Source organism: Schistocerca nitens, chromosome 11 (genome assembly GCF_023898315.1).
Source record: "Schistocerca nitens isolate TAMUIC-IGC-003100 chromosome 11, iqSchNite1.1, whole genome shotgun sequence".
Taxonomy (NCBI): Eukaryota; Metazoa; Arthropoda; class Insecta; order Orthoptera; family Acrididae; genus Schistocerca; species Schistocerca nitens.
Window position 1 is genome coordinate 157,663,393 of NC_064624.1, and position 23,357 is coordinate 157,686,749.

Below are 23,357 nucleotides of genomic sequence, written 5' to 3' on the forward strand. Positions count from 1 at the left end.
AACCTGTCTAACTCCCTTCTCAAAAGTCTTCCTTCCCTTTCATGCCCCTCGACTCTTATAATTGCCATCTGGTTTCTGTACAAATTGTAAATAGCCTTCCCCTCCCTGTATTTTACCCCTGTATTTTGAAAGAGAATATTCCAGTCAACATTGTCAAAAGCTTTCTCTAAGTCTAGAAATGCTAGAAACGTGTAGGTTTGCCTTTTCTTAATTTATCTCCTAAGATAAGTCGTAAGGTCAGTATTGCCTCGCATGTTCCAACATTTCTACGAAATCCAACTGATCTTCCCTGAAGTCAGCTTCTACCAGTTTTTCCATTCGTGTGTAAAAAAAATTTGTGTTAGTATTTTGCAGCCGTGACTTATTAAACTGATAGTTCTGTAGTTTTCACACCTGTCAGCACCTGCTGTCTTTGGGATTTGTATCATTGTATTCTTCTTGAAGTCTGGGGGTATTTATCTTACAGAAACTAAAACATGAAAAAATTCTTCCTGTAGCACAATTCGATCCCACAGGAAATGACTTCTACTGAAACTAGATAAGAAGTTACAAAGAGGAAACAGTGTCAAGTTGGTTGGTTCTGATGGTATTGCATGCATGAAATAGGGCAAACATGCAGTCATGTTGGCGTCTACAGGTGACTCACCCATAATTGTATATGATACCAGTCATAAAAGAAAAGGTTGGCACTACTAAAACAGTGTCTTGCACAAAAATAGTAAAATCATAAAATTCAAATGTGGGATGTGTATGTAAGGCAGACATGATGAACAGTTTTTATGCAATTGGTAGGAAGTCCAGACGGAGGTGGATAAGACTGTTCTGTTACATATATATGAAGGTAGTATCTGTTCCCGAAAGAACAGTTACCGTGGATGACCATGCAGCTTTCGTTAGAATGAAATGATAATTAAATGGACACCCTAGCTGCAAACGGGCGTTGATATACCGTATTTACTCGAATCTAAGCCGCAGCTGAAAAATGAGACTCGAAATCAAGGAAAAAAAATTTTCCCGAATCTAAGCCGCACCTGAAATTTGAGACTCGAAATTCAAGGGGAGAGAAAAGTTTTAGGTCCCACCTCCAAATCGAAACAAAGTTGGTCCATTGTAATATGAGACACAATTTAGGTCGAATGAATGACGATACAGCTACAGTAGTTTGGTTCGAGTCGTAAGCTTAGCAGTTAAGCTTTACCAGGTAGCCATTGCTATGCATCAGGCGCTCTGTCTGTATTTATACGGGTACCCTTCCTTTTTCACGTGCTTCGTCTGGTTTGAATCGATTGCTTATTTTGCTTTGATCTGATAAGCGCCGTTTTCTTTGTTATAGGTGTTTACGTCACTCTAAGCTGAAAATGCATTACTGTACTGTGTCATGCATTGTTTGTCGCATTCTGATTGTGCGTGTTTACGGCCTGTCGCCGCTCGCGGCATGGCCTGCTTTTGTGCGCGCTATGATAGATGATGTTCTGAACGAAATTTTAACGAAAATTTTTCTCCGTTTGAAAATCTTTGCAGGCGGCTTTTTAGTTCATTACATTCTGCACAGAAATTAGTCATCTTACATTTAAAAAATCTAGTCAATTGCCGTGCTTCATTTCTGACTGTATCACTATTAGGCATAAGAATAATACGAATATAAACATTACATGATATGTATATTCTTCCGCGTTTGCTGTTGTCTCACTCTAGTTTCGTAGTTTATTAGGCAGACAGGATTTAAATGAGATAGTAGCAAACACGAAACAATACATGGCAAAATGTTTATATTCGTATTATTCTTATGGTGAAGAGAATACTGCATGTGATTCACAATTCATAAAAGTTCCTATTAGCAGCCATTTCTTCTCACAGGTAGGAAAAAATTCAGAACGCAGAGTTGGCCATATTGACAAACATCCCAAACAGTCTTGCCAGTCGCATTTTTGTAGTACATTGAAATGCAGCTACATTCGAAGATGAACAATATGTAATTTGTATTTACTTCGTTGGATAATGTACCAAAATGCAGTGGTCGAAACTCGGGGCGGAGGAAAAAGGCTCGTCTTCAACCTTTTTTTTTTTTAATTTATTTACTGACGCAGAGGTTTTGGTGCCAGTATTTATCTTTGTGCCTACAAATCATGCCTTTGTAGCGCTACATATATTCGACGGCAGAAGTTAGTTGTGGTGGCACCCACCAACATTTTTCAGAACTCCCGCTTGCTTTGCACTTGATTCTAAGCCGCAGGCGGTATTTTGGATTACAAAAACTGGAAAAAAAGTGCGGCTTAGATTCGAGTAAATACGGTACTTCATTGGGGACATGCTGAAAATATGTGCCCCAACCGGGACTCGAACCCGGGATCTCCTGCTTACATGGCAGACACTCTATCCATCTGAGCCACCGAGGACACAGAGGATAGTGCGTCTGCAGGGACTTATCCCTTGCACGCTCCCTGTGAGACCCACATTCCCAACATGTCCACAACACTACATTCGTAGTGCGCCTAATAGATGTTTGCCCATCATACTCATTACTCGTGGCAGATTAATCTACCAAGTCCCGTAAGAGTTTGTTCTGTTACATGATTGTTATTTGTTGTAAATGCATTTATTTTACAGGGTGCTTCAGGTTAAGGTGTTGCAGTATTTATTACACTCAACATATAGTTGTAATGATACACTTAGGTGACAAAAGTCAAAGATGCCTCCAAATATCATGTGAGACCTCCTCCTACCCGGCATAGTGCAGCAACTGACATGGCGTGGACTCGACAAATCTTTGGAAGTGTCCTGCAGAAATGTCTGTGACCTTCCATTAGTGTTGCGAGAGTGGTGCTGGTGCAGGATTTTGTGCACAAAGTGACCTCTCAATTATGTCCCGTAAATGTTCAGTGGGTGGTCAAATTGTTCCCTTGAATTGTTCAGAATGTTCTTCAAATCCATTTTAAACAGTTGTGGCCTGGCGACATGATGCATTGTCATCCATAAAAATTCATTGTTTGGGTGCATGAAGTCTGAATGGCTGCAAATGGTCTCCAAGTAGATGAACATAAACACTTCCAGTCAGTGATAATTTCATTGGACCAGAGGATCCAGTCCATTCCACATCTACGTTTATACTCTGCCATCCACCCAATGGTGTGTGGTGGAGGGCACTTTACGTGCCACTGTCATTACCTCCTTTCTCCATTCCACTTGCGTACGGTTCGCAGGAAGAACGACTGCCGGAAAGCCTCTGTGCGCGCTCGAATCTCTCTCTAATTTTACATTCGTGGTCTCCTCGGGAGGTATAAGTAGGGGGAAGCAATATGTTAGATACCTCATCCAGAAATGCACCCTCTCGAAACCTGGACAGCAAGCTATCTCCGTAACGCTATCACGCTTACCAAATAACCCTGTGATGAAACGCGCCGCTCTTCTTTGGATCTTCTATATCTTCTCTGTCAACCCGACCTGGTACAGATCCCACACAGATGAGCAATACTCAAGTATAGGCCAAACAAGTGTTTTGTAAGCCACCTCCTTTGTTGATGGACAACATTTTCTAAGGACTCTCCCAATGAATCTCAACCTGGCACCCGCCTTACCAATAATTAATTTTATGTGATCATTCCACTTCAAATCGTTCCGTACACATACTTCCAGATATTTTACAGAAGTAACTGCTACTAGTGTTTGTTGCGCTATCATATAATTACACAATAAAGGATCCTTCTTTATATGTATTCGCAATACATTACATTTGTCTATGTTAAGTGTCAGTTGCCACTCCCTGCACCAAGTGACTATCTGCTGCGGATCTTCCTGCATTTCGTTGCAATTTTCTAATGCTGCAATTTCTCTATATACTATCACATCATCCGCGAAAAGCCGCATGAAACTGCCGACACTATCTACTAGGTCATTTATATATATTGTGAAAAGCAATGGTCCCATAACACTCCCCTGTGGCACGCCAGAGGTTACTTTGTCTGTAGACGTCTCTCCATTGAGAACAACATGCTGTGTTCTGTTTGCTAAAACTCTTCAATCCAGCCACACAGCTGGTCTGATATTCCGTAGGCTCTTACTTTGTTTATCAGGCGACAGTGCAGAGCTGTATCGAACGCCTTCCGGTAGTTACGGAAAATGGCATCAACGTGGGAGCCTGTATCTAATATTTTCTGGGTCTCATGAACAAATAAAGCGAGTTGGGTCTCTCACGATCGCTGTTTCCAGAATCCATGTTGATTCCTACAGAGTAGATTCTGGGTTTCCAGAAATGACATGATACGTGAGCAAAAAACATGTTCTAAAATTCTACAACAGATCGATGTCAGAGATATAGGCCTATAGTTTTGCGCATCTGCTCAACGACCCTTCTTGAAAACTGGGACTACCTGTGCTCTTTTCCAATCATTTGTAACCTTCTGATCCTCTAGAGACTTGCGGTACACGGCTGTTAGAAGGGGGCAAAGTTCTTTCGCGTACTCTGTGTAGAATCGAATTGGTATCCCATCAAGTCCAGTGGACTTCCTTCTGTTGAGTGATTTCAGTTGCTTTTCTATTCCTTGGACACTTATTTCGATGTCAGCCATTTTTCCGTTCATGCGAGGATTTAGAAAAGGAACTGCAGTGCGGTCTTCCTCTGTGAAACAGCTTTGGAAAATGTGTTTAGTATTTCAGCTTTATGCGTGTCATCCTCTGTTTCAATGCCATCATGATCCCAGAGTGTCTGGATATGCTGTTTCGATCCACTTACTGATTTAACGTAAGACCAGAACTTCCTAGGATTTTCTGTCAAGTCGGTACATAGAATTTTACTTTCGAATTCACTGAACGCTTCACGCATAGCCTTCCTTACGCTAACTTTGACATCGTTTACCTTCTGTTTGTCTGAGAGGTTTTGGCTGCGTTTAAACTTGCAGCATGTAAGCACAGCCCATGGTTACAACCAGCTTGCAGAGTTCCTTGTTGACTATATGGGTCCGTGGCTTCATGGGGTCTTCACCACTCTTGAACTCTGCCCCATCATCTCTCACCTTCTGGAATCGGAACTCGTCTGAGTCGGCCACAGTTTTCCAGTCTTTTAGAGTCCAGCCGATACGGTCACAAGCTCAGGAGAGGTGCTGCAGTTGACGTAGATGATGTCATGTGTTGTTCATGTGCTGTCATAGCCCATTAATGCCAAATTTCGCTGCGCTGTCCTAATGGATATATTCGTCTTACGTCTCACATTGATTTCTGCAGTTATTTCGTCAATTGTTGTGTGTGTGTTAGCACTGACAACTCTACAGATACGCCACTGCTCCCAGCCGTTAAATGAAGGCTGTCTGCCACTGTGATGTCTGTGGTGAGAGGTAATGCCCAAAATTTCTTATTCTTGGCACACTCTTCACACTGTGGTGTTTGAATATTGAATTTCATAATGATTTCCTAAATGGAATGTGACATCAGGGTGTATACGACCCGGGAAAACCGGGAGATCCGGGAAAAACCCGGGAATTCTTTAAATTTCTGGGAATTTTTCATTGTTTTAATTTTCGGTTAAATTTTTGTGATTTTGATTGGTAAGAACCAATACTCTAACAAAGGTTGTTAAAGTGCGCGTCATTTATGACGGTGGCCGAGTTCATGTTCGTTCTGCGCATCTGACGTCACAAAACACAGTCGGCCACTGAACAGAGAACGACGTTGCCAGAGCTCGACTGCAGTGCAGATCACGGACGAGTGTCTTCAGTTTTAGAAACGTTCAGTCATAAATAAAGTAACTGAACGAAAGCAGTGTCTTCATAGCAGACTTTCTTTTATAGAAAGTTTGGAAAAAGCATTCTTTATACCAATTGCGTCATATTCTATTAATGAAACCAAACAAGCAATAAGCCTCCTAATTCAGGCAATAGCTAGGAAAGGTGTTTGTATCAATCTCACTAGCCGCTTTTTCGCAATAAAGAATAGTGGTAATTGTTAGTTCCTATTGTACTTCGACGAAACGTGAGTAATTCATAGTCATACCAACAGTGTTTGTCAGTATTTTGCGTGATATTTTAAAGTCCTCCGGGAGCTGCATTGAACGATGAGCCATGTTAGTGTAATGGTTAAAGTGTATGGCTGCTAAGTGAAAGGTTCTGAGTTCAAACCTTGTTCGGTGTTTAATATTTTCTTTATTTAAGAACAATATCGAAGTGTCTTACTTCATGAATTTTATTAGTTTGAATGTAATTTTTTGAAATTGCTAGTGGCAACTAAAATCGACCATATGGAAAGTATACGCTATGGACTTTTACCTCTGCAAACTCTTCAAAATTTCGTGCAATGGTTTACTACATCTAATGCTGCACAATAACTGCGTTGAACATCGAAACAAAATTAAGTCATTTATGGGGGGAAGGTATTAGTCAAGAAGATAGGTAAAAATCAAATTTTTGGGCGAAATAGTTTTTATGAAATCGAATGATAAGTGTGTCAAAGCAGTCGGGACACCATGTGACTGCAAAGGCGAGCAGTGCAGTGATGACAAGGGGAGCACGTCTCTGTAGCAGCAAACGGGTTATTGCGGCCGTGGTGGCTATACTTCATAAATTGCGCGCTGCCCCCTAAACGTTAAGTTTGCGAACTATACTATACTATGGCGCTGCTTCTCTTGGCGCATACAACTGGCAACGCAGCAATCTCCCGCGTCTGGGCTGGCATGCGCGAACCGCCAAGATAAAAGAATTGAACTATAGTGTATCACGCTACTACACAATAATACTGCAGCAACAAAACATGAACGAGAAAAAACGAAAATATATCTTACGTTGCAAAGGAAATGAGCCATATACAACAACAAAACAGTGCTCATACAAGCGTCTGCCAACAGTAAAGTGTGTCAAAGGCTTTAGGAACACTATGCAATTTTTTATCACAAATTTCCTCCGATGAGCGTGACGTGACAACTGTTTAAATTAGATTTGTTTGAGCAATTGAGGGCGGGCTCTTGCGCATGCGCTGTTGAGTTGCGTATGAGTAGTACCTTCTCCCACTTATGGTTACAGAAGTGTGGCTGGGCGCAACCACTTAATATTGCCCCGGTTCGGAAATATCGTAGATCCGGGTTTGATGCACAGAGCAGTCTGAGTTGTGGTGGGGAGGTGGTTAGTCTCCGCATGACCTGTGTTTACATTCAGTGATTTTGTTGTTTCCTCTTCGTTTATTGCTCTCACATTAAATGATAACAAAAGGCTTTTTGTGGCCCGGAGCTATCAAATGAATTAAAATACATTTGCATAATTACGGCAGGCTAAAATATGTTAATAGTTTCAGATTTTATTTCCACCTTTGACAGTCAAGCATTAATCGCCTTACAGAACAATGAAGTTATTTTTGCCGGTTTGCTAAAGAGATTTAGCTTCTATTAATCCTTTCTACTGAGGCAGTCAATTTATTTGAAACAAAGTGTTTAATTTCACACTATTGGCTGGTTTCAACTGTTTGCTGCATTTCAAGTGCACAAATGGCATTATGCTATAATAAAGAGCCAAACGTGAGTACCGGTACTCCAAGAAAATTTACATACGGATGTGCATTTTAAGCCGAATTATGCACTTTAGTATGGTTCGCGAAATCCCGACGCTCTTGAAGTATCCTTTGATGTCTTGTTTCTTTTATGACATAATGTAAGATCTTTTAATGTTTTACATGTACGAACATATGGGCTTCCTGCATTATCGTAGCTGCGGAACCGCGGTGGCGCCAGTTATCTGGCGCTTTCTTGCAACTGCTGAAACGAACCTATTTCTAACAGGTCGTGGGAAAATATTGCAAATGGTGGTTTGAAAAGCATTACATTCAAAGCAGATTTCCTTCTACGCAAGATGAATTATGTGCGAGAATGTACGATGAATTTCTTAAATCACAAAGCGTTTGACTCTCATTTAAAAATCAACTCTTTGAGGACGACCATTTAGATATATTTCGACCCCAGAAGATGAGACGTTTGCGTCATTATTAAAAATTTTACTGGCACATTTGTGTGTGTGTATCTTAAAGTTCAACACGTGCAAAAAAGATCAACATTATATGTGGAAGCTTAGCTTGTCTTCCAACTTATTAATCTTAGAGACCAATATTATATGTGAATTCTATGTATATTAATTTAAGCCATTAACTTTTCTTATTTGTGTATTTGCGCTACTTAAGAGTGATTTTGCTATTGGCTGACTACATCACGTGTCCTATGCTGTCATCAGCTGGCGAGATCACATGAATGAGCTATGACGCTTACAAAAGCACATCGCAATCTCAATTTCAATGCTTCAGATAGTAGCATGCGTTATTTGGTGGAATTCAAATTTATATCTTTGTAATATGAAAATATGCAGTGTACATGTTGCTGCACATCAAAGGTCTTTCAAAATGTGTTTTTCCCCCAGACTTTTGTTTTCTAAAGTGCCAGGAAATTCTACTCCGGTATATAAAACCATAATCATTCTAAGGATTGATGACTTTTACAGTGCCGAAGAAGAGTATACTGTCACTTAACACGGAAAAAGTGTATTTTCATCCATGCGAAAGTGTATTTTTAACCGAGAAATCCAGGAAAAATCCAGGAATTTTTTTCCTTGTCCACGTATACACCCTGCGCATGCATCTAGCTCCAACTACCATTCAGAATCAGTTGATTCCCTTCATGCGGCCATAATCATGTGGAAACCTTTTCACACAACCTTTTCTGGATGAACTAGTGAGTCTTTCGCATGTAGCCTCAAGAAATCATTGTGGAAGGCTGGTTCGAATTAGCAATTCGAGTGATGTTAGTGTGAAGACTTCCGAGGAGGTGCTTAAAACTGTCTTATCATTTGCAGTTGTTACAAGATCTGAAGCCTATACACTATGGTTCACACGCCAGCTTTGCAAACAAAATGTTCCTGCATGACAGCAAAGAATTCCTGGACGGTGTCATTGGTGATGAATTGACGTTTCACCTAAGTGAAAGTGTGACTCCTATAATAGCTCGATCAAACCGAGGCAGGCATAGTTACCCTACAGAAAATGCAATGGAATGGCACGCAGTGCTTGATATGGGAAGCTGGATAATCATCTGCGATGGTCCAGAGAGCAACCATGAATTTTATAGTGAGTGGATTTACTGGAATAACATCTAGAATCTCACAAATGAGACTGAAGGCCCGATTCACAAACTATTCATTGATCAGCGTAAGGACACCTTCCACGAAAACCTTGAGTGAGCCTATGATGTATAATCCGTGCATGATGTTAAATATGGAAGACCTCAATGCACAGATTGGAAAAGATCATTATTGTTAAGCAATAGAAAAGCATAGCCTCCATGAATACAAAAATGATAAAAGACAGAGTTGTTCAGTTTGCACTACCACATAACGTGACTGTAGGTAGCACTATTGTTCCCACACAAAAAGATTCATAAAGCAACATGGTCTAGCCCTGATCAGCACACCCTCAACCAAAATGATCGTGTAGTTATTGACGACAGGCATTTGGAAAACTCACTACAGAGGAGTTAATGTGGATTCAGACCACCACCTTCTAATTGCGAAACTAAGAGCTCGGATATCTAATGCAAGAAAAGTGAAAGCAACATCTCAAAGAAAGTATATGGCATCAAAGCTAAGAAATAAAGACTGCTGAGACATATCTGAGAAGGTTTTGAGAATGTTGCCCCATACATTCTTATAGTCCGATCCACAAGTGATTGCGGACTGCGCATGTCGAGGCACGGACGGGAATGGCATTGCTGACGATTCCAATCGACAATTGGGGTACACGCACGGTTTCTGCTCGAAGGAAGCGTATATCCCCCAAATTGTCTCTCGCTTGCTTATGCAGAATTTATCGCTTACCACCACCATCGGCCATGAGAACTTGGAACAATGAAATATAAACGCACTAAACAACTCGCTACGATCACATTTAATGCTCGCGTTAGCTATGGCGTTCAGAGCGGAATGCTCAGAATACTACTGAACCCTCATTGGCTCTTGGAGTATGCACGGCGTAGGTGTGCAGAATAACCCTAAACTCGACCGCCATTATTCGCGAGTCCAACTATAGTGTAAGTGGTTCTCTGGATCAGGAGTGGAGTGCTTGCAGGGATCCCATCATTAAGGCAGCAGAACAACTGCTAGGGAAAGAAGGAAAACAGTCAAGGAATTCCTGGTTTGATGAAGATTGTAAGAGAATAAATTATGGAAAAAAAACCTGGCTTATAGGAAAATGCTTGGGAAATTGTACAAACATATAGTGGTAAGAAATTATCAAGATAAAATAAATGTGAGAAGAAACTGCATCAGCAGAAAAAAAGAGAAACGGAAAGAAAGCAGGTTGAAAAATTGGAAAAACAAATGGTGTCGGAAAATTCTATCACAAAATTAATAGTGAAAGACAAAGTAGACAAAGCAACTGCCCGACAGAAGAATAATAAAGCACTATCGGCTGATTATGATATAACATGAGATCTATTGAAAGCCAGAAGAGTTGAGTTGTGCCTCATCTGGGAAAAGTAAGGGTTGCCAGAACAACGGAATGTAGGGATATTGTGTTTGATATAAGAGATAGGAGATATATTTCAATGTGGCAACTATGCATAACACTCCAAAATATTGCAAATAAAGCATTGTCAAATATCTTGTCTAGTAGACTCTCACCCGTAGCAGAAAACAGTAGTTGTGAGTTTACAGATAGCAGGGTTGAGGAACAACTATACATTTTTTAAAAAAACGAACCCATTGGGTGACATTGGGTTTTTGTGGGTTAGCTGTGTTGTTTGGGGGTTGTCCATATTGAGGATTAGTTTGGTTTAAATTCCTATGATTAATTTATTCAAAACAGTAACCTATTCTTACAACTACCTTATTAGTGCCTCACTTCTTGCTCTGCTGTCACTTCTTCCATTGAGAGGATCTTCTCCACCGACGATCTTGTTGGATCAAAATAAGAGATGATTTAGGAGAGGAATGACCCATTAAATTGGTGAAGTGCTGTGAATTTCTGCATTTAAATTAAATTGTGCTTTAGTCATTACAGTTCTGCAAGAAGTTAATTTTTTGTGGAAGTGAAAATGTTCTTTTAACTGTCTCGATAAAATTCTTTCGTGCTTCCAACCGCATCAAGTGGTTTAAAATCCACAAGCTTTCTGCCGAATATTCCTTGGCTGTTGTCGTGTGGTGACTGCTACCATCTGTGCTGCCTTCTGTGACGTTATTGGTGCCCGCACCAATGCCATACGAGGTAATGTTTTCATTGCACACCCACCTCAATCTTCAGATGGCCGGATCCCAAGCCATTCTTAGTTGTCAACTGCTGTCTTTATTGAGGGTGCTCTCGCAGTTTTACATGTTGGTCACTTCTTTAATTACACTATTCCAGAAACTACTAGTCCGTGTAGTAACTGATGTCTCGGTGAATGCAATACGATGTCCATTTTCTAGAGCGTGCTTCGCTACCGCTCATTTCTCAGGGTACCGAAGGCGAAATCATCTCTAGTGTTCTACACAGTGCAATTAACTGTGTGCACAGTCTCTCTGATTTAAAACTGTCCATATACACATGGTGTTTTATATATTCCTGGCATTCTTAGTCCTACATTGTCTTTCATAGGCGTAGCGAATGAGTTTTTGAATTTTTGTCGAATCGTGAAGCAGAATTGATTTTATGCCTCTCTAGGAACTGGCTAATCTTTCCTGTTACTGAGCCACTGAATGGCAAAATGCAAGCGTCTTTGAGTCCCTTTGGGATATCTCTGCTTCTGTGTTTCCAGAAAGATGGCTTGCGAAATGTGGTGATTTTTGTAGCCCTCGAAAATGTTTCGTTCTTAAGGCCTTCGTGCATCGAGCGGAAGCTGTCTCGTGCTGAATACCAGCCCGAGGAACTGAGCGGCTTACAGAAAGCTCGAGAGAATTTTATCGGTACATATTACCATGAAACAATGCGTTCATTATTTGACTGTGTTTCTCGTATTGCAAGAAAAGTTAAAACACTACATTAATAAAACAGGTGCTCGTTATGGTAAATAGTTGCCTTAACTCGTTATGGTAAATAGTTGCCTTAAGTAAATATGATAGATCTTTATAATTTGTGTAAGGCTAAGTACGTAATGTTTTGTATGTTAATTTAATTTTCTTAATTAAAAAAATTGGCTTTATTTGTTGGTTTAGATAACAACCCTGATAGTAGAGTACAACATAAGGCTTTGCAAAAAGATGGAAAATATTTGACATCAGTAAAATTTTAATAATTTTTTTGCAAAGTTTTAGAAAACAAGTGGTGCCAAATAAATTTCATACTAATTACATAATTACTTCAACTGCTAACGTTTACACAAGGTCTCATTTAGGAGTTGTACATTTTAGTTTGGTTGGATTCCTTTTACATTATGGAACATAGCATTAAACAGAAGTAACATTTTCATTTTTCTCCAGTTTTCCAGACATTATTTTATGTAAAATTATGCCCTCCAGGATTAAAATAATATGCTTGTAGGTTGAAGAGCATTTGTAAGCTCATATCAATGTTAAATAAGAAATGACAAAATTTGGTGAATAGTCGTAACGCACTATTATACTCTCAACTTAATATTGGGTACTACATTGAACATGGATAGAGATCTACACTATTCTTTTATGTTGCAGGTTCCATTTGATCTCACAGGTCACTAAGTGGCATTGGCATTTGCCACATCTTCCTGGAATGACAAGAGTTCCTTCTGGATGTGAAGCTGGCATAGCTCTATCAACAGAAGAGGCAGCCCTCAGCATTACTAAGTTTTGTCAGTCAAGAATTTACACACTCGCTGTGGCTGGTCACTCTCAACTGAAACCCTTGTCTTGGCCACTCACATGTTTAGTTTGAAGAATCGAGAGTGTTTTGAAGCAGGTAAACATTGGTCTGAGAAGACTTTGCAGGATAATTAGTGTGTGGAACTGGCAGCTGTGTTTGAGGGAATGTTGCGACCAATCCTACTGAGGCAAGAAATGTAGGGATCACTGATGTAGGCATGTAATTTGACATCCTATCATAGCATGGGACCATCTATGTTTAGAAGATGCATGAGAAGTGTTTGAAGTGTCTAATATAAATTAGTTTTCTGCTGCCCAACAGATATTCAATGAAGTATTTTTGTTGAGTTTGTTACTGTCATTGCTGTGCAGTGTTGTTGATACAGTTTTATTGGGACATTTTAGTGTGTAAAGTAAATCTCTGGCTGCATTGTTTGCAAATGGGCAGGCCTGAAGAGTTTTGAATATGCATGCTGAAAACTTGCGGAATGTTCAGAAATCATTCTGAAATATTCGAGGAGACTGATTAGTATTTATCCAATTCTGGTTCCTTCTTTGAATAGTTTCCACTGCTGGTGCACACATTGTAAACAATACGTAAATACTTAAAGAAGCTGTGTGAAGACAGTTTTCGCATGAATACTTCTAAATGACATTTCTTTGCTGTGATCTGAAGTTCAATGATGTGTGTGGAACAGGATAGCAAAACAGGATGTCTTACAAACCTTGAAGACATTCTCCGATGTATAGTTCGCTATTCCAGCCAAATGAGAAGTTAAAGAAATCTTTCACATTAGCTTGATACAATTCCAATACTGCTGCTACTGCCAAAACAAAGGATCGCACAGTACTCAATGTGCATCAACAGGACAGAATGTTGGGGACGAGTTTTCTTTCCCAGGAAAGTTTTAATGCCGACGGAGGGAGAGGGGTGGGGTGTGGTGGCATTGTCTGCTAATATCGGAAGTTACCATCTATTTTCATCGCACTTGTTTGCATTGTAGAAATGAATTTCAGACAATGGAAAATACAGGATTGAATGTAATGGAGTGTGGCTTCAGCTGCCAGAGACTGTGTGTGTGTGTGTGTGTGTGTGTGTGTGTGTGTGTGTGTGTGTGTGTGTGTGTGTGTGTGTGTGTGTGTGTGTTTTGGCCGAAAGCTTATTTCGTGACAGTCTTTTTGTTGTGCTTGTCCATGACTCAGCATCTCTGCTATATGGATTGTAGAAGTGAAGTGAATTTCCTACTTTCATAACTCTGAGTTTATATTTTATTAAAAATACATTGATGACAAAGTTGTCATGACAGAGTTAGCTTTAATGAAGTAGAAATATAGAATTTTTTTGACATTTTTGGTGCTTAAAAAAAAAGGATCACAAATGGAGAATGGAATCTCTGTGTATTGCCTTACAAATGTTGCTTGTGTACATTTTCAATTTCATTCACAGTTCATAATTTTTCAGCAGCATTGTAGTATATGTTTTTTAAAATAAAATTCATTCATGGGTTGCAGAATTGGGCTAGTTTACTGGACTTAATGTTAACAATAAGTTAATCTGTTATCTTTGGGAGTTTGTTGTTTGCTTAACGAACACGGATAAGAAGGCATCAATAGTCTCATAGGATTGTGCTTCATTGATGAAGGTATTGAAATCTGCTCATTCCTGTTAATAGTCAGTATTGGACTTTTGAAGGCATCTTAATCTTCTGAAATTGCAGTGAAATGCAGGAAGACCTGCAGCGGATAGGCAAAGAAGGATCCTTCATTGTATGATTATATGATAGCGGAACACACACTGGTACCAGTTACTTCTGTAAAATATATGGGAGTATACAAACAGAACAATTTGAAGTGGAAAGATCATATAAAATTAATTGTTGGTAAGGCGAGTGCCAGGTTGAGATTCATGGGGGGGCAGGGACAATGTTCAGAGCGACCAGCCACGAAAGCAAACATTATCAATGCCCCAGCAAGTGTATGCACAGTCAATACAGATCACCTTTCTGAACTCACTACACCTTAAAAGTTAGCAAAACTGTTGCCCCGAGCTTCAGGTTCTGGACACCCATTAAAGTTACGAATTCAAACCAGCCGCGTCCCGGGTTAGATTCCTGGCAGGGTCAAGGATTTTCATCTGCCTCGAGATGACTGGGTGTTTGTGTTGTCCACATCATTTCATCAACATTTATGAAACTGGTGAGATTGGGCTGAGTAAAGGTTGGGAATTTGTACGGGTGCTGAAAACCACACAGTTGAGTGTCCCACAAACCAAACATCGTCGTCATCAAACCAGCCGCCTCTCATTGAAAGGAGGAGGGAGCAGGAGGGAAGTAAATATACAGTGAATATCATCATCATAATCATCATCAGTCGTTGTGCTCATTGCTGAGTGTTGTGACCCCATGAACTGAGCATCTCCGTCCCATACAGTTGCCAGCTTCTCTTAGTGCCTGCCGAAGAGGTAGACCGGAGATCCTCTTGATTTAAACTATCCATCTGTTAGCTGCTCTTCCTCTTGGTCTCGTGCCCTCGATCTTTCCTTGCAAGATTATTTTCTCTAGATTTTCTCCATCTCTTCTCAGAATGTGGCCAAAGAACTGGATAATTTTTCGGTGAGTCAAAAAGAAAGGCGTCTGGAGATATCGAGTTGTTCAATAATGGACACATTTGTTCATCTTTCGGTCCATTTTGTACGTAGTGTCCTATGCCAGCCCCAAAGCTCAAAAGAATCAATACGCTGTTTGTCTCTGGCCTCGAGTGTCCACGTTTTGCAATCATAAAAGAACACAGAAAACACGAGTGTTTCAGCTAGCCGGATCTTTGTGCTATTTGTTGTTGCTCTGCTCTGCGAGATCTTGACGAGCTTCTTCACAGCCGCCCGCCCTTGCGTGATCCATCTTATCATCTCATCTTCACAACTTTTCCCGTGCTGCAGATGGTTGGCGCAAGATAGGTGAAGGAATGCACGACTTAGAGTTCCTTTAATCGACCTGTGAGCTAGATCTGTTCTCGATCAGTTATCATGAATTTGGACTTGCTGAGGTTGATGTCTAATGCATATGCTTGACTAATGTCCTTTATTCTTGTTAGTAGCTCAGCAAGTTCATCTTCGCTGTTGGCTAAAAGCACACAGTGTCGTCAGCAAAATGGAGATTATTGATAGTTCTGCCACCAATTGAGATGCCTTTGGTCCAACCATCAAGAGCTTTCCTAATTACATGTTCTGCATAGATGTTGTACAGTTGTGGGGATAGGACACAACCCTGTCTCACACCTTTTGATACTCTGAAGGAATTAGACATGCCAGCACTTGTCTTTACAACTGTGAAGTGATTATTGTATAGACTTTTGGAGCGGTTCTAGGCACTTCAGCCCGGAACCGCACGACTGCTACGGTCGCAGGTTCGAATCCTGCTTCGGGCATGGATGTGTGTGATGTCCTTAGGTCAGTTAGGTTTATGTAGTTGTTAGTTCTAGGGGACTGATGACCTCAGATGTTAAGTCCCATAATGCTCAGAACCATCTTAATCATTTTTGTATAGATTTTTGATCCATGGTACAAAGTGGGGTGGGACACTGAACTTTGCAAACACCTGCCACAACTTTTCCTAGACAACACAGTCAAAGGCTTTCCTTTAGTCAAGGCGGCAGATGAAAACAGGAACACAGAACTCTCACAATTTTCTATTATTTGTGTTATGCTGAGGATCTGTTTATGAGTTCCTTTCCCTTCAACAAAACCTACTTGTTCTGTGGACATGTGAGGCTGAGTGTATGGCTTCAAATCTTGGTTCAGGATGTACAGCAAAATTTTGCTCGCGAGAGATATGAGGGCAGTAGTTCGGTAGTTGGAGCAGTTCCTGATAGACTTTTTCTTGTATAAGGAGATGAAGAGAGACTTTGAATAGTCATCCGACCACTCCTCAGTTTCCTATATTCTTTTACACAATGAATGCAGCACATCAATATCTTCCTGTCGCATTTCTTTGATCATTTCACCAGATATACCGTCTACACCAGGGGCTTTATAATTCTTCAGGTGTTGAATCACATTCTCTGTTTCACTGTGTGAAATTGTAGATTCCAAAGTAAGTTGCTCGACTGCTTGATTGTCTGTACTGTTGTTAATTCCAGAGTACACTGAATGAAACATGAGTTCATAAGGTATACACACCGCCTGGTTTCTCTTCCAGAGGGTTGTTGCCATCTTACCGAGGGTAGCAGCAGTTTACAGTCGTAGGGAAACAGAACAAATGATGAGATATTTTAATGAAACTGATCACATGTAACCCTTTCATTGTGTCTAGTAAAGATTTGCGGCATTGGCACCGACCTTCACAGCGACAGATTTGCCTTTTGACAAAAAGTGTAGTTTGAAATTTCTGTCGTTTCCCTTTTCAGTTCCTGCCTGCTGTTGTAGCAGTTTATGGGAGGGGTCAGCTTTATAGTGTCACGAACCCGGCTCTACTTTGCAGGAAATGTTAACTCCATAAGGACACCGTTACGGTGTGGCTAATGGCTGTATAGTACTTTAGTAGAGCTGGCCGTGATGTCTCCTTTGTTGATGCTGCTGTGTCTGCGTTGTCCATGTGGCTTCTTGTTGTCTAGGCGATGATTCCCTTGCTGCTTTGGGTCCAAGAAAAGGTGCGGGTTTTTTAATTATTACTGGACTATCGAAAAATGACGCAGTATTCCACGGTTTCTTTGTATCAAAACACATTTATTGCAAAAACTATATGCACAACTACACTCAACCGCGGCCAACACACAAGTGGCCGAAAACCCGTTGTCAACCAAAGATCACGGTCATAAGCTACAAAGAACATACAATTCCAATATCGATTATTGATCGCAACACCTAACTTAGTATTATCTTAAGCAAAAGCTTTTATAACACGACTCTAGTGTATAATAAAATAAAATGACGTCTATTTGTCAGTTCCATTACAATAGGACACTCCAAATTGTGCAGGTTGAGGTTAAAGAAAGATGAACCAACTAACGAAGCCTGGGAGACATTGTCTTGCCCATGTATATTTACTTATTTATGCATACATTAAAAAATGATCTTATGTAATTTAGAATCAGTAATTCATTGTAGACAAATGTGAAAAAAAAATGAAAGTTCATACACGTGAGGTATCTTTCATTCGCTGTATGATTGAACCAACTTAATAGTTTAAAAGTAATGGTAACGTTTAACAATATACAGGTGACCGTGAGGAAACGTGGATTTTCTAAATTTAATGCGCCGATGTGCAGTGACTGCTCTTGAGCTTTCTTGATTGTCATCGTCAAAGGATGATTCACAAGAAACTGTAGTGGAGGGCAAATTAGTGAGAACCATTGGAATGCACAGAATCACCACATCATCTCCTTAACATTTGCATTTAATTATTGTTGCTTCATTCACATTTAGCATCGGCTCTTTCACAAAAAGCTATCTATAAACAAAAGAATAGTTATTTTTATCGATGTCCAACACTCGACTAAATAAAATTAGTGTACCATTTCAAAGTCAGTCACCAATTACTAATCATAGTCACAATCACTATTAGTTATTATGGAGAACTGAAGTATCGATATAATTTTCGCAGTAGAGTGAACAATATAGTAGTTGATGTGCTGCAGTGCCATCTAATGGCGAATTACAGTGACGTGATAGATTAAAAACCTTCTCCAGGAAAAAATATGTACGTGTCAACTCTCACAATGACCGGCCAAATGGTGGCAAAATCTATTAATCTCAAAAACAGATATACCAGCATAATACACTCTGGCATTCTGAAGGAAGCATGAATGACGTACAGGGAGCAATTGCTTATATACAACTTACGCAGAAGCCAGATGGCAGTTAAGAGAGATGAAGGACATGACAATGAAGCAGTAATTGAGAAGGGGATTTAGATAGCATTGCATGTTATTCAGTCTGTACATTCAGCAAACCAATAGGAAACCATGAAAGAGAATTAAAGTTCAGAGAGAAGAGCTAAAAGCTTTGAGGCATGCCAGTGACATTGTATGAGATGCACTAAAAATGATTTACAATTGCATTGTTTTTCAAGTACCACTTGAACTATGGGCACGTCTTCTTGTAGGATAATGATCTGATCCCACTACACTGCAGAGACACTAGATGGTAATTGTGGACACTGTGTATAGTGAAAGAATGGTGCTTGCTTGTTGATAAGTGGAGAAAGTTATGGAGAAGATGGAAGGTGACGATTGCAGACAAAGATGGACTGCATGGCTTTTGTGGAGGGAAGGAGTCAAAATAGCATACAAGAGTCATTCAGATAATGTTTTTTCTACAGAAATTTTTATTTTGTACAATTAAATGGAACTATTTTACAGTTCTAAACCCAAGTTACAATTCTGCGTAGTCACCATTCAAATTTAGGCACTTGTACATTTTTACCAGCTTTACTATGCCTTCAGCATACTCAGTTGGTACCATGTTGTTGAACCATTGATTAACAGCTTCTTTAAGTTCATCATCACTTCTGTAGCATTGTGCACTCAAAAGATCTTTGAATGTGGAGAATAAGTGATAATGACTGGGGGCTAAGCCCAGACTGTATGGCGAATGTTGACATTTCCCACTTAAACACACTGAAGCAAGTCCTGTGTTACTCCCGCTGCATACAGATGTGCATTATCAGGGAGAAGGAAGACTCCACTGGCCAGCATTCGGTGCCCCTTGATTTTAATGTTGCAGTGAAGTTATTGAAGTGTCCGACAATAGTTCACTACATTTGTGGTCTCAGTTCTATGCATTTGGTCGATGAACGGGGCACCCTTACGATCCAAAACGCTGTAGCCGTAATCTTTCTGGTGCTCCAGATTTGTTTTGCTTCTTTCTGTGTATTTGTGGACTGTGAATTATGCCACTCCGTTGATTGGCACTTTGTTTCTGGTATGAAATGTGATTCCAGGTCTAATCACCAGTGACAATGTGATTCAAAAGTTCATCACCATCCTTTTCATAATGTCTGAGAAATGTCAGTGCAGCTGCCATTCATTTGGTTTTGTGTTTGTCTGACAAAATTCTAGGGACTTACCTGGCACACACTTGTTTATGGACCAGGTCTGCACCTACAGTCTTCTGCAACATTGTTCTCGAAATGTCTGGAAAAGAATGAGTGCAGTTCACTAATTGTGAAATGCTTGTCTCCTTGGATTTTTGTTTCATTCGTTGCTTTTATACCGTTAGTAACCAATGAGGGCTGGCCCAAGCAATTTTTGTTGTGAACATTCTTCCATTCATCATTAAATGTGATTCTACACCTCCGAATTGATGCTCTGTTCACCACATAACTGTGAACCTCAGTTATCTGTCTATAAATTTCTGTTATTCAAACTTTTAAGCAGATAACACTGCACGCAGCTCACTTGGCAGGATCGCCAGTTTTGTGACACATTTTAAAGTTTCACATCTAAGTAGTAAGCAATTATATTGGGTTGTAGCTGCCACCAAACTGAAGGGGGCGAGTACCAAGGTTGGTGGTCGTGGCGGGGGAGATGCAGTCACGTGTCGAAACAAAAGGTTCCTTGCTTTCTGATTGACCGTCGTATATTCTTAAATAATTAACAGAGCATTTTGTGGTCAAGAAGCTCTTGTACAAAAGACCACTTATAACTGGATCGCTAGTTTTGGTAGTGGGAGGGAATCTGCATGCAAGAATCAGTTTCGGTCATCCATTAACATCCCGCACTCTGGGAACATTTGAGTTGGGTCTCAATTTGTTACGAATGATAGACACATAACCTTCAATGAAGTGAAACGGCAGACAGGCCTCGTCTCGCGACCCTGAACTCCATTCTTTGTGACGACACTGATATAAAAAAATGTGTGCGCACGTGGCGTTCCTCAGGACTGAGCATGGGCACAGAAGAACAACAGAGATTAAGTCCGTCATTGACTATTGGAAATGGAAAAATGGAGATCCAGATTGTTTTGGAGACCCTGGTGACGAGTCATGGTGTCACTGCAATATAACTGAGAAGCAAGTCCAGTCCGTGCAGTGGAAACACCCTGAGAGCCCCCAGTCAAAGAAATTTCGTGCTGCTCCACAGATGTTGTCAGTATTTTGGAACACTTGTGGCATACTGCTATTGGACTGGCTCTCAGAATGAACGACTGTCAACAGGTGGTTCTAAAGTGTACAACCAAAGGTGACAGGTCAAAAGAGTGCACAACAGTCTGTGACCTGACACCGGCAATGCCACTATTGCAAAGTTGACATCAGACTCAGTTCTGCCACAGCCACCATATTCACAGATCTCATTTCATCTAGTTATGATTTATTTAACAGAATTGACATCCTGTGAGGCAACAAGTTGGGCAACAACAAAGAATAGCAGACAGTTGTCCATCAGCGGGTGCACAGTTATTCCGTGATGCTATAATGGAGTTGCCAGGAAGGTCGCAGCAGTGTACTGACATCGGTGGAGAATGTATTGAGAGATTAAAAGTACACTGACTTCGTGTTCATTAATAAATAGTGTACAAAAAACTACTATAATAAATCATTTCTGAATGCCTCTCATAATAGTCAGCTAGCTAAGGTGTTGCAAGAGCAGTTCAACAGATCGGATAGTGACTTGAAAGTAGGTCATAAGATGAACATCAACAACATTAGAACAAGGGTAATGGAATGCAGATCAACTAAATCAGGAGATAGTGAAGGAATTAAATTAGGAAATGAAATAATAAATGAAAAGCACCAGTTTGCTTTTGTTCTACAATATTACTTTTATTGTTAACCAGTTTTCGGCTTACTAGGCCATCTTCAGACATTTACTGAGTATTATCACCAAAGAAGTTAAATGTTAGCAAACAACATTGGAAGAGAAGTGACACATCTAGACTGAAGTAGAAACATACAGTAAGTAACATCTTGGCAATGAAAAAGTAAAAACTGAACAGTACATAAATAACAATGGAGTAGACAGGAAAACCTTTAGCACAAATAGGAATAGCATGCCTACATAAGTTTCTATTAATAAACAAAACTAATAAAATAAAATAAAATTAGTACTAGACAAGGCTGCATTAGGAGGTATGAAACATGGAGAGTGATACACAACCAATTAAAGAGACAGTTATCAATGTAACTACAGAATACATAAGGAACTTAAGCAATATCAATAAGATAAACAGAAATACCTAAATGTAGGAAAATGGGGGTGTTTGAGGGAACCTACAGTTTGAGAGTGTGGTGGTACTGCATTTTAACATCAACATTATAATCAAAGCAGTGGTTGTGTAACAGTTTTCATTAAATAAATGAGCAAAGTAAAATATGAACAGTATTTGATGAGACAACTACAAAGGGTGTTAAACATGGACAGTAATACGAGTACCAGATAAAAGAAAGCCTTAACTATTGAAACTACAGTCTATGTGGAATACAAAGACAACTTAAACAAAACAACTTAATGAATACAGGAAAATGGGAATATGTAGGAAGAGACAGTGTGGGAAGTAATGAACAACAAAGATGATTAAATGAAGTTTAGGAGAGGGGAAGTGTTGAGCTGTGTCTGGTCATTTGAGATGAGATTTGGGCTGCGAGCAAGATGTTTGTTAATTTCCAGGGCTTCCTGCAGGTTGAGTTTATGGCCTTTGTTTGCTAAGTGAAGTACGTGGGACACTGGCTGGTAGTTGCGACCCTCACTCAGTGCGTGCTCAGCAAATGCAGACTCAGAATTCTGCAACCTCCAGCTGCGTTCATGTTCAGCCAGCGTAGTTGATATGTCTCTGCCTGACTGACCGATGAAAAATTTGTCACAATTAGAACAGATTATTTTTTTGTATACCCCACTGTTGGCTAATAACTAGATCTTGTCTTTGCTATTAAAAACACACTGAGCTGTTGTGTTCCTGACATAGTAGGAAAGCCTATACTTGCAGGATTTCAGTGCTTTGGCTACAATCTGTGATACTTGATCTAGAAATGGTAGTGTACACCATTTCTTGCAGACAGTGGATGGGGAAGCAGGTGAGGCATAGAGGAGGGGTATAATTTTCCGTTTTTGTCTCCTTTGCGAGATGTGGTCAATAAGAGCTGGATTGTAGCCATTGGCTGTGGCAATAAATTTTATTGTATCTAACATACCAGCAGTAGAATGCATTGATATTCTGACAGAGCTGATGCACAAGTCTAATGTCAATCCAGTGGAATTGAATAACTTGAGACTGGCCACACAGACATGCGTCGCACAGAACTGTTTCCAGTTCCGAGGGACTCTTTATAAACAATTAGATGGCTTAGCTATGGGTTCCCCTCTTAGTCCACTGTTGGCTGAAATATTTATGGACCATTTTGAACAAAATTTTCTAAAAACAGAACCTTTGAGTGCAAACAACAAATGTTCTACATCTACATCCATACCCCACAAGCCACCCGACGGTGTGTGGCGGAGGGTACCTTGAGTACCTCTATCGGTTCTCCCTTCTATTCCAGTCTCGTTCGTGGAAAGGATTGTCGGTATGCTTCTGTGTGGGCTCTAATCTCTGATTTTATCCTCATGGTCTCTTCGCGAGATATACGTAGGAGGGAGCGATATACTGCTTGACTCTTCGGTGAA